This window comes from Galeopterus variegatus, unplaced genomic scaffold, assembly GCF_000696425.1.
Source record: "Galeopterus variegatus unplaced genomic scaffold, G_variegatus-3.0.2 Scaffold4476, whole genome shotgun sequence".
Classification (NCBI taxonomy): domain Eukaryota; kingdom Metazoa; phylum Chordata; class Mammalia; order Dermoptera; family Cynocephalidae; genus Galeopterus; species Galeopterus variegatus.
The window spans coordinates 148,875-157,836 of record NW_007730587.1 but is presented as its reverse complement, the minus strand read 5'-3'; positions in this window follow the sequence as shown (position 1 = coordinate 157,836).

Below are 8,962 nucleotides of genomic sequence, written 5' to 3'. Positions count from 1 at the left end.
GGTTGTGGCTGTCAAGTGTCTACGTCTTGCTGTTTGGCTTTGCTGTTCTCTACGAGGGAGGAGAACACCTCATTGATAATTTGTGGCCAGGAGTGCTTAGTGTCCCCCAATATTCATTCTCCCTCCTGCTTCATTGGTTAGACATATTGTTGCCCAACTAGAAGAATACATTCCTAATTTTCTTTGTAGGTAAACATGTAACTTAATTTTGGCCAATGAGATGTAAACAGCTGTATACACAGCTCTTGTGAAATATTCTTTTTTCATTTTTCCTCACTGAGGAATATAACTGCAGTGGCTGGAGCTCAGCACCCATATGGGACCTTGAGGATGAGTGTCACAATCTAGGGAAGGGTGATGTGAGCTAAAAGGATACTGATTCCTGACAATTTTCTGGAAACATCATACCAATACTGGGATACCTATCCCTAGATTTATGAGAAAGAGAAATACATTTCTTTTTTGTTTAAGGCACTGTAAAAAAAAAATTTTTTTTGTCCTTATATTCATCTAAACTTAATCCTAACAAATACAAGCTTGTTTACTGTTGTTATTTACTTAATGTGAAGAGTTGTTGATTCGCCTGTGGGAAAAGTAGGATAAAGTGATCTCATTGTGGAGAATAGAGCCAGGAGGTGTCCTGGCCTTGATTTAATGCCTATTCATGTTTATTCTTGCCATGTGCTGTCTTCTGAACCCAGCTCTTGTGGATCCACGTGCAAACACAGCTCTTAAAAGCTGGGCCTTGCTCTGTGCCACCAGGGTGGGCTGGGGTGGGGCAAGAAGTCCTCCAGCTCATGAGGAAGGCCAGTGTTGGCCAGGAAGGAGTAGCAGTGAAGAAAAGCTGGAAGATGAAGGCATCCAAACAGGGGTTTCCTCTAAGGTAGCTGTTCTTAAAGTATGCCTGAGGACACCTAGGATTCCAAAACTTCTTCAAAGAGTCCAAATGGTCAAAATTATTTTCATAATAATAATTTTCATAATAAAGCAATAAACATTGCTTACCTTTTCCAAAAAAATTTAAGAACTGCTGTTCTAGTTTTATCTTGAGCAGAGCTTGTCTCAAACACACTGACACCCACCAACAGCTAAGAGCAGCTGCTAGAGTCAGTTGCCACGTCAGTGGGTTAGGAATGGTTCCACCTAATGACTCTCTTCGGCAGAGAAGGTTGACGTGGGGATCTGAGGCTGGGGAAAGAGTGCCAAGCCTGGGGAGGTAGGTGTTTTGGGCTGAATTGTGTCCTCATGAAATTCATGTATTGAAGTTCTAACACCTAGTACCTCAAAGTGTGACTTTATTTGGAGATAGGGCCTTTCAAGAGGTAATTATGTTGAGATCATTAGGGTGGTCCTAATCCAATATGACTGGTGTCCTTATAAAAGGAGGATATTAGGACACAGACATGTACAGAGGGAGGAAAGTGTGAAGACAAAGGGAGAAGATGGCCATTGATGATAAAGATTGAGTTTTGTCTCCCAAGTTTTATGTATTGAAGCTTGATCCCTACTGTGACTGCTGGGAGGGAGGGAAATCCTATTATGGTAACTGAAAGGTAGGGCCTTGAAGAGGTGATTGGATTGTGAGGACTACACCTAGTGAATGGACTGATACATTTGCTGATTAATAAATTGATAGATTAATGGTGGTCATGGGTGTGGTACTGAGAGCTTAAAAGGACCCAACTGAGAAGGTTGGCTCTCTCTGCTCTGCCACTTTCTGCCGTGTGAGACCCCTGTGCTGCTGTAAAGCTACCACCAAAGAAGAGCCTCTCCAGTTGTGTTCCCTGGATTTTGGACTTCCTAGCCTCTAAAACTGTAAGCAATAAATTTTGTTTTTTTTCAAATTACCCAGTTCCAGATATTTTGTTATAAACAACAGAAATGGACTAGTATAGAAGATTGGTACCAGAGAAGTGAAGTGTTGCTTATAACAAATACTTGAAAATGTGGTAATAGCTTTGGAACTGGGTGTTGAGGAGAGGCTGAAAGAATTTGGAGGAGCAGGCTAGAAAAAGCCTAGCTTCTGGTGGGAGTTTAGAAGGCAAGAAAACCAGGGAGAGTTTGGAACTTCTTAGAGACTGGTTAAATGGTGGTGAGCAGAACGCTGATAGAAATATGAACAGTAAAGGCCATAATGAGGAGATCTCAGAAATAAGGAGTTTATTGAAAACTGGGGCAAAGATCACCCTTGTTATGAACTTGCGAGGAGCTTGGCTACATTACATTTGTGCCCCAAAGTTTTATGGAATGTGGAACTTCAAGGTACCCAGGGTACTTGGTGGAAGAAATTTCTAAGTAGCAAAACATTCAGGAAGTCACATGGCTACTTACAGCACCCTGGGTGAGTTATGGTGGCAAAGACATGATGTAAAGCCAGAATTTATAATTAAAAGGGAAGCAGAGCTTAAAGACTGGGGAAATTTGCAGCTTAGTCATGTGGTAGAGAAGCAGAGAGTATTTTCAGGAGAAAAATGCAGTGGTGCAGCCCAGTAACTGCTGAGTAGATTAGTGCAGAAGAAAGAGATTATCAGGAGAAGGGAAAAAAGATCTTGAAGACATTTCATAGATCTTGAAGGCTGTGTCTTTCGTTGCAGGCCCAGAGACCTGGGGAGTCAGAATGGTCTTGGGGAATAGGTGTGTGGTGCTCTCCATGGGCTCACTGCTCAGGGCCACCTCAGGAAGCTGCTTCCAGCACCAGTACCCTGGCTGCTTTGGTGGCTCTGGCTGTGGCTCAATTAGCCCCAGTGTGACTGGACCCACAGTTTTGGAAAATACAACCTGGAAGACTTGGCAGCATCCACATGGTGTTAGGTTTGCAGGCTCAGAGAACACCAGAGTTATAGAGGCTTGGGAACCTCCACTCCAATTTCAAAGGATGTATGGAAAAACCTGGGGGCCCAGGAATATATCTGTCCTAGGGGCAGAGTCACCACAGACAGCCTTCATTAGAGCAATGTGGGGTCAAAGTTGTAGCAAAAAAACCCCACTGAGGCCATGCTTAGTGGAGCCATGAGAGCAGGACTGCCATGTAGAGCCCAGAACTGTAGAACTACCAGTGTGCAATGCCAGCCTGCGAGAGCTGAAGTATGGCCTCCAACAAGGAATGCCAAAGAAGCAGATCTACCTGAGGACTTGGAGGCCCAACCCCTGCACCAGCATGCAGAAGACATCAAACATGGAGCCAAGGTACATGATTCACCAGCTATAAGATTTAATGCCTACCCTGCTGGGTTTTGAAGTTGCTTGGGACCTGTTACACCTTTCTTTTGGCCTATTTCTCCCTTTTGAAATGGAAATATGTATGCTATGTTTGACCTGCCATGTGCCTTGGAAGTAGATAATTGTTTTGATTTCACAGATGGGACCTTGAGACCTTGGACTTTTGAGTTGAAACAAGGTAAGACTTTAGGGATGGAATGAATGTATTTACCTGTGAAAAAGACACAAACTTCGGGGGATGGGATGGAGTGATAAGGATTGAGTTGTGTTCCCCAAGTTTTATATATTAGAAGCTTGATCCCCACTGTGACTGCTGGGAGGGTTGGATTCTATTATGGTACCTGAAAGGTAAGGCCTTGAAGAGGTGTTTGGGATTGTGAGGACGATGCCTAGTGAATGGACTGATCATAAATTGATAGATTAATGGGGGTCATGGGCATGGTTCTGAGGGCTTTAAAAGGACCCAGCTGAGAACGTTGGCTCTGTCTGCTCTGCCACTTTCTGCCGTGTGATACCCCTGTGTTGCTGTAAAGCCACTACCAAAGAAGAGCCTCTACAGTTGTGTTGCCTGGACTTTGGACTTCCCAGCCTTTAAAACTGTAAGCAATAAACTTCATTTTCTTACAAATTGCACAGTTCCAGATATTTTGTTTTAAGAAACAGAAACAGACCAATACAGCCATCTGCACAGCAAGAAGAGAGGCCTCAGAAGGAACCAGCCCTGTTTATATCTTAATCTTAGACTTCTAGCCTCCAGTGTCTGGTACTTTGTTATGGCGGTCCTAGCCAATACAGTGGGTTTTTATAACACCCTGCAGAGAGCTGCAGGGGAGAGGAATGAGGCAGGTCTACTCATTATAGAATCACTTGCCACGGCCTATGGCTCATTTACTTAAACCATCTCAATGGCTGGAATTCCTTCTGGGAATGTTTAAATTGTCAGTTCCCTAGAGTTTGAAAAAAGTTCTGGGAAATTAAATGGAAAGAACTATAAAGGAGTCATTTAATGTAAAAGTAAATAGGGCCCTAAGAGGCAGTCTTCTGCAGCTCCCACATTTTACAGTAGCCTAGTGATTGCTTCTTAATGAGGAAGCAGAGAGAAGCCCCTGCCTTCAGGTGCCTCCCAGCTATCTGGATGTTTCCAAGGCCTTGTAGGCCACAGGGAGGGGTTTGGGAGTTCCTGGGGTAGGAGAGAAAGCAACAGCCCTGGGTGTACTCTTTTCTGTTTGTCTCTTCTGTCTGTCCCTTTTCCTCTCTGCACAATTCCTCCAGATTAGACGTGAGTGTTTCTTTTATGTCTCATCCTTTTCACCAGGATGCAAGTGTCATGGCTGAGTTAGGGTGATCAGCTCTTCCAGTTTCCCTGGGACTAAGGGGTTCAGTGCTAAAACTGAACAGTGCTGGGCAGACTGGGACAAGGTGGTCACCCTAGGCTTAGCTCTCCTAAGCCCAAGGGGTTTTATTCTCCATACATAGACAGGGACCCTGGGGTATAAGCTGAATCCTTTGGACTTTGTTTTGTGCTGTGCCAAAGACATTTAGGAAATCTCTTTAGCTCAGTGGTTCTCAACTAGGGGAACTACTGTTTCCCTAAGGGACACTGGGAAAAGATTGGGAGTGTTTTTATTGCAATCATAACTGGAGTGTGCTACTGGTATTTATTGAGGTGGGGCAATGCTCATGACAGTCCCCACAAGGAATAATTGTCCCACTTGAAGTGCCAGTGGTGACCCATCGAGAATCTGAGCAGGACCACCTAATCTTGTTTTCCAAGTTCAGAGTCTTGCTACAGAGGTAAAATCCCTGCTCTATCTTGTTCTGGGGCTCCAAGTCTCAGCCCACTCCTGGGCAGTGGAAAACTTCTAAGGAGTATAATTTAAAGGAGAAAATTACATGGAGAAGTTTAATATTTGTAAAATATTATCTTCTTGCAAAACAAAGTCCTTGAACTCCCTGTGATCAGTGAAAAAGGGCTCTGGAGCAAGAACCAGACTTCTTAGGACAAGAACAATGTAGAATATTAAGAAGTAAGACAGAGGACAGAGCAGAATGAATATCCAGACATAAAGGTCAAGGGTCATAGCCAACTTCTCTGTGAGAAGAAACAGGAGATTGAGTTCAGGAACTTCTGTGTAACCTTTACAGGTCATTGTATAACTATGTATACAGTTGTCTTGGAGCAAATCCATTTGTCATTTCATAGAATTCCAATTGAAGAAAACATTCAGGCATTGCAATACAAATTTGCCTTGGACAGGGCAAATTTAGCATCAAGATTCTGGAGCTCAGAGTGGGCAAAAATGGATGAGAATCACTCCAGAAGGAATAATGTCTCATGAGGCTTTCCCCCCTGCCAGTGGTGCTATGAAGTGGAGGAGAAGAAGAGCCCTTGCAACAAACCAAAAGCTCAAAACAATTTCCAATTTACATGGTGGCTCTTTCTTTGCTTACAACAAAATTATTATAACACTTATTTGATAATCTTTTTGGAATATATTTATCCATAAACTCTCTAATATTTTAAAAGTGTGTAGCAGATCATATAAACTGGCTCACTCAACACCTAGTGCAACCCCCTTCTAGCTTGTCTTCCTTTACTACAGAGGCAGGACAGCTAAAAATATTTCCTGGACTCTCTTGCAGCTAGGGTTCTAGGCTCCACAAAACATAATCAAATGTCTGGTTTTCCTGGGGCCCTCACAAGAGGCAGATAGAGAGAATGGATTTGTGGGGTATAGCAAGACATCTCTGATATATTGAGAGTATGTGAATATATAGGATTATAATGCTTTGGGACCCAGATGATCTTGACATGGGACAGCCTCACATTGAGCTTGCTCTGTTTTCAAAGGGGACCTCCTAGTTCCAGCATGGAGGACCGAGGTGGTGGGGGTTAGACCACTCTTAATAGTGGGGGAGTCTTGCCTTGGGGGCTATGTGTGGGGTCCTCTACCATCAGTAGTGATGGCAGTAAGCTGTCACCAGGATCGATTGAAAAACTCTTGTAAACTCCAGTGGGGAATTCGTGGAAATATGCAGGAAGAGGAACCCTGGGAAAAGACTGGACTTCGGGTTACTCGAGCAGTGAATATTCAGTGCATTCAGACTTGAGGTAATTATTCAAATGTGACTTTATTTATACGCATAGGCTGCTGAAGCCTGGGCAAGTATTTATTATTTGATGATGATGATGATGATTGACTTGAGGTAATTATTCAAATGTGACTTTATTTATACGCATAGGCTGCTGAAGCCTGGGCATTCCAAGTATTTATTATTTGATGATGATGATGATGATTATTATTTTTGCACCAGAAAAGCCTTACTGTCTCTTCTTGCTGCCAAGATAAAGGACAAACTCTTTTACATAGCACTCGAGGCTCCTCACAGGCTGACTGGAGCCAACCCTTCAGACCTGGTCTTTCCTTCCCACCCTCTGTGCTCTGTCTATGCTGTATTAATTACTCTCCCACAGGCGTGACGGGTATTTCTGTGCCTCTGTGCCTTTGCTCTTACTGTTTCTTATGCTTGCCGTGCCCTTCCTATCTTGGATTAATCTTACTCATCTTTCAAGGCTCATATTGAGTAATAATAACAATGACAGCTGATATTTAAACACTTGTTATATGCCTGGCACTGTTCTGAGCACTTTACATGGTTTATCCCTTTTACTTTTCACAATAGATATGAGATATGTACTGTTGTTATCTTCATTTTGCCAAATAAGGGCATAAGGAAATCACTTAGGAAGTCAGTGTCAGAGCCAGAATTTGAACCCAGGAGGTTGACTTCAGATTTGGGCTCTTGACCAATATGGCACTTGAAGCTTCTCTGCTGTGGGTTAAATGTGTCCTCCAAAATTTTGTGTTTTGGAAACTTGATCCTCGTTGTAACAGTGGAAAGAGGGTGAGAAATCTGACTATGTTATTTGAAAGGGGTCTTTAAGAGGTGATTAAATCATGAGGATTATGCCCTCTGAATGGATTAACCCATTCATGGAGTAATGGGTTAATGGTTTAATGGGTAATCATGGCTATAGAGTGAAGACTTTACAAGGAGAGCACATGAAAGTTCTCTTGCTGCTCTCACCATGTGATACCCTGCATTGCCATGGGACTCTGCAGGTACTTCCCACCATGAAGAAGACCCTCACCAGGTGTGTTTCCTTGACCTTGGACTTCCCAACCTTAAAAACTGGAAGAAATAAGTACCATTTCTTTATAAATTATCCAGTTTTAGGTATTCTATTATAAGCCACAGAAAATGGACCAATATATTCCCCAATCCTTACCCCATCCCATGCAGCAGAATTAATCTCCTTTTCTGTGCCTCCATTAACTCAGACTGGGTCAAAGATAGTTGTTTTTCATCTTCATCATAGGCTTGTCAGCACGTTCTCTAATATTTAGTAAACGTTAATAAATGTGTAATGGTTAGTTTTATGTATCAACTTGGCTAGGCTATAGTATTCAGTTATTCAATCCAACACTAATTCAGGTGTTGCTATGAAGGTATTTTGCACATGTAATTAACATCTATAATCAGTGGACTTTAAGGATATTATCATTGATAATCTGGATGGACCTGATCTAATCAGTAGAAAGACCTTAAGAAAAAAACTGAGAAGTTTCCGTGAGGACTGCAGAATTTCCAGCCTGCCAGCCTGCCCTGTGGATTTTGGACTTGCCTAGCTAGTCCTTGTGTAAGCTAAGACTTGGCAATAAATCTCTCTCTCTCTCTTTACTGGTTCCGTTTCCCCGGCCTGCAGAATTTCCAGCCTGCCAGCCTGCCCTGTGGATTTTGGACTTGCCTAGCTAGTCCTTGCGTAAGCTAAGACTTGGCAATAAATCTCTCTCTCTCTCTTTACTGGTTCCGTTTCCCCGGCAGAATCCTGACTGATGCAGTTTGTTGCACTTAATGATGTAGGCTGGTTTATAAGGTGCTAAAGTCTTTGTTGATCCTTGAGTGCTAAGTCCACTCTTAACCTCCTCTAGGATACATTTAAGGAATTTTCAGACTTCCCAAAGTTTTGAATATGATCACATTTGGACAAGCTTCAGATTTTCTCTCAGATTACATATCCTACGAGAATCAGAGGGTTTTCATTATTCTCCTCAGAACCCCAGACTAATTGTCATTTCAACAGAAATGAATTTACTGTGAAATGAATGAAGCTTATGCTTCAGGGTGACTCTCCTGCATGACTAACAATGTATGCACATGGCCATTTGTTTTCAGTAAGTTTGTAATAAATAGTAAGATATTGTAAAAAGTAACGAAGTAAATTTGGAAAAAAATTTTGGAACATTTGGATATTGATGACAAACTATAATACTTTTGAAAAATTATAGACTTGATTTGGACATACAGGAAGAATATCTCCTATAGTCATCTTTAAAATTTTTATGAAAGAAAAGAGAAAATTATGATAAAAAATAAACGGTAGGAGAAGTGGTAGACTAACGGGTACAAAACTGCTATCTACCCTAAGTGAATCATTGTGCAGTATACATATGTATTGAAACAACACACTATACCCCACAAATATGAACAAGTAAACATTCAAATAAAAAAATTTATTTATTTATTTATTTATTTATTTTCCTTTTTGTCTTTTTTCGTGACCGGCAACGGATCGCAACCCTCAGTGTCACACCCGTACTGGACCGGGACCGGCAACGGGATCGCAACCCTCGGCGTTGCTCCCGCCCCTCGCTCAGCCAGTGAGCGGCCGGTCTGCATG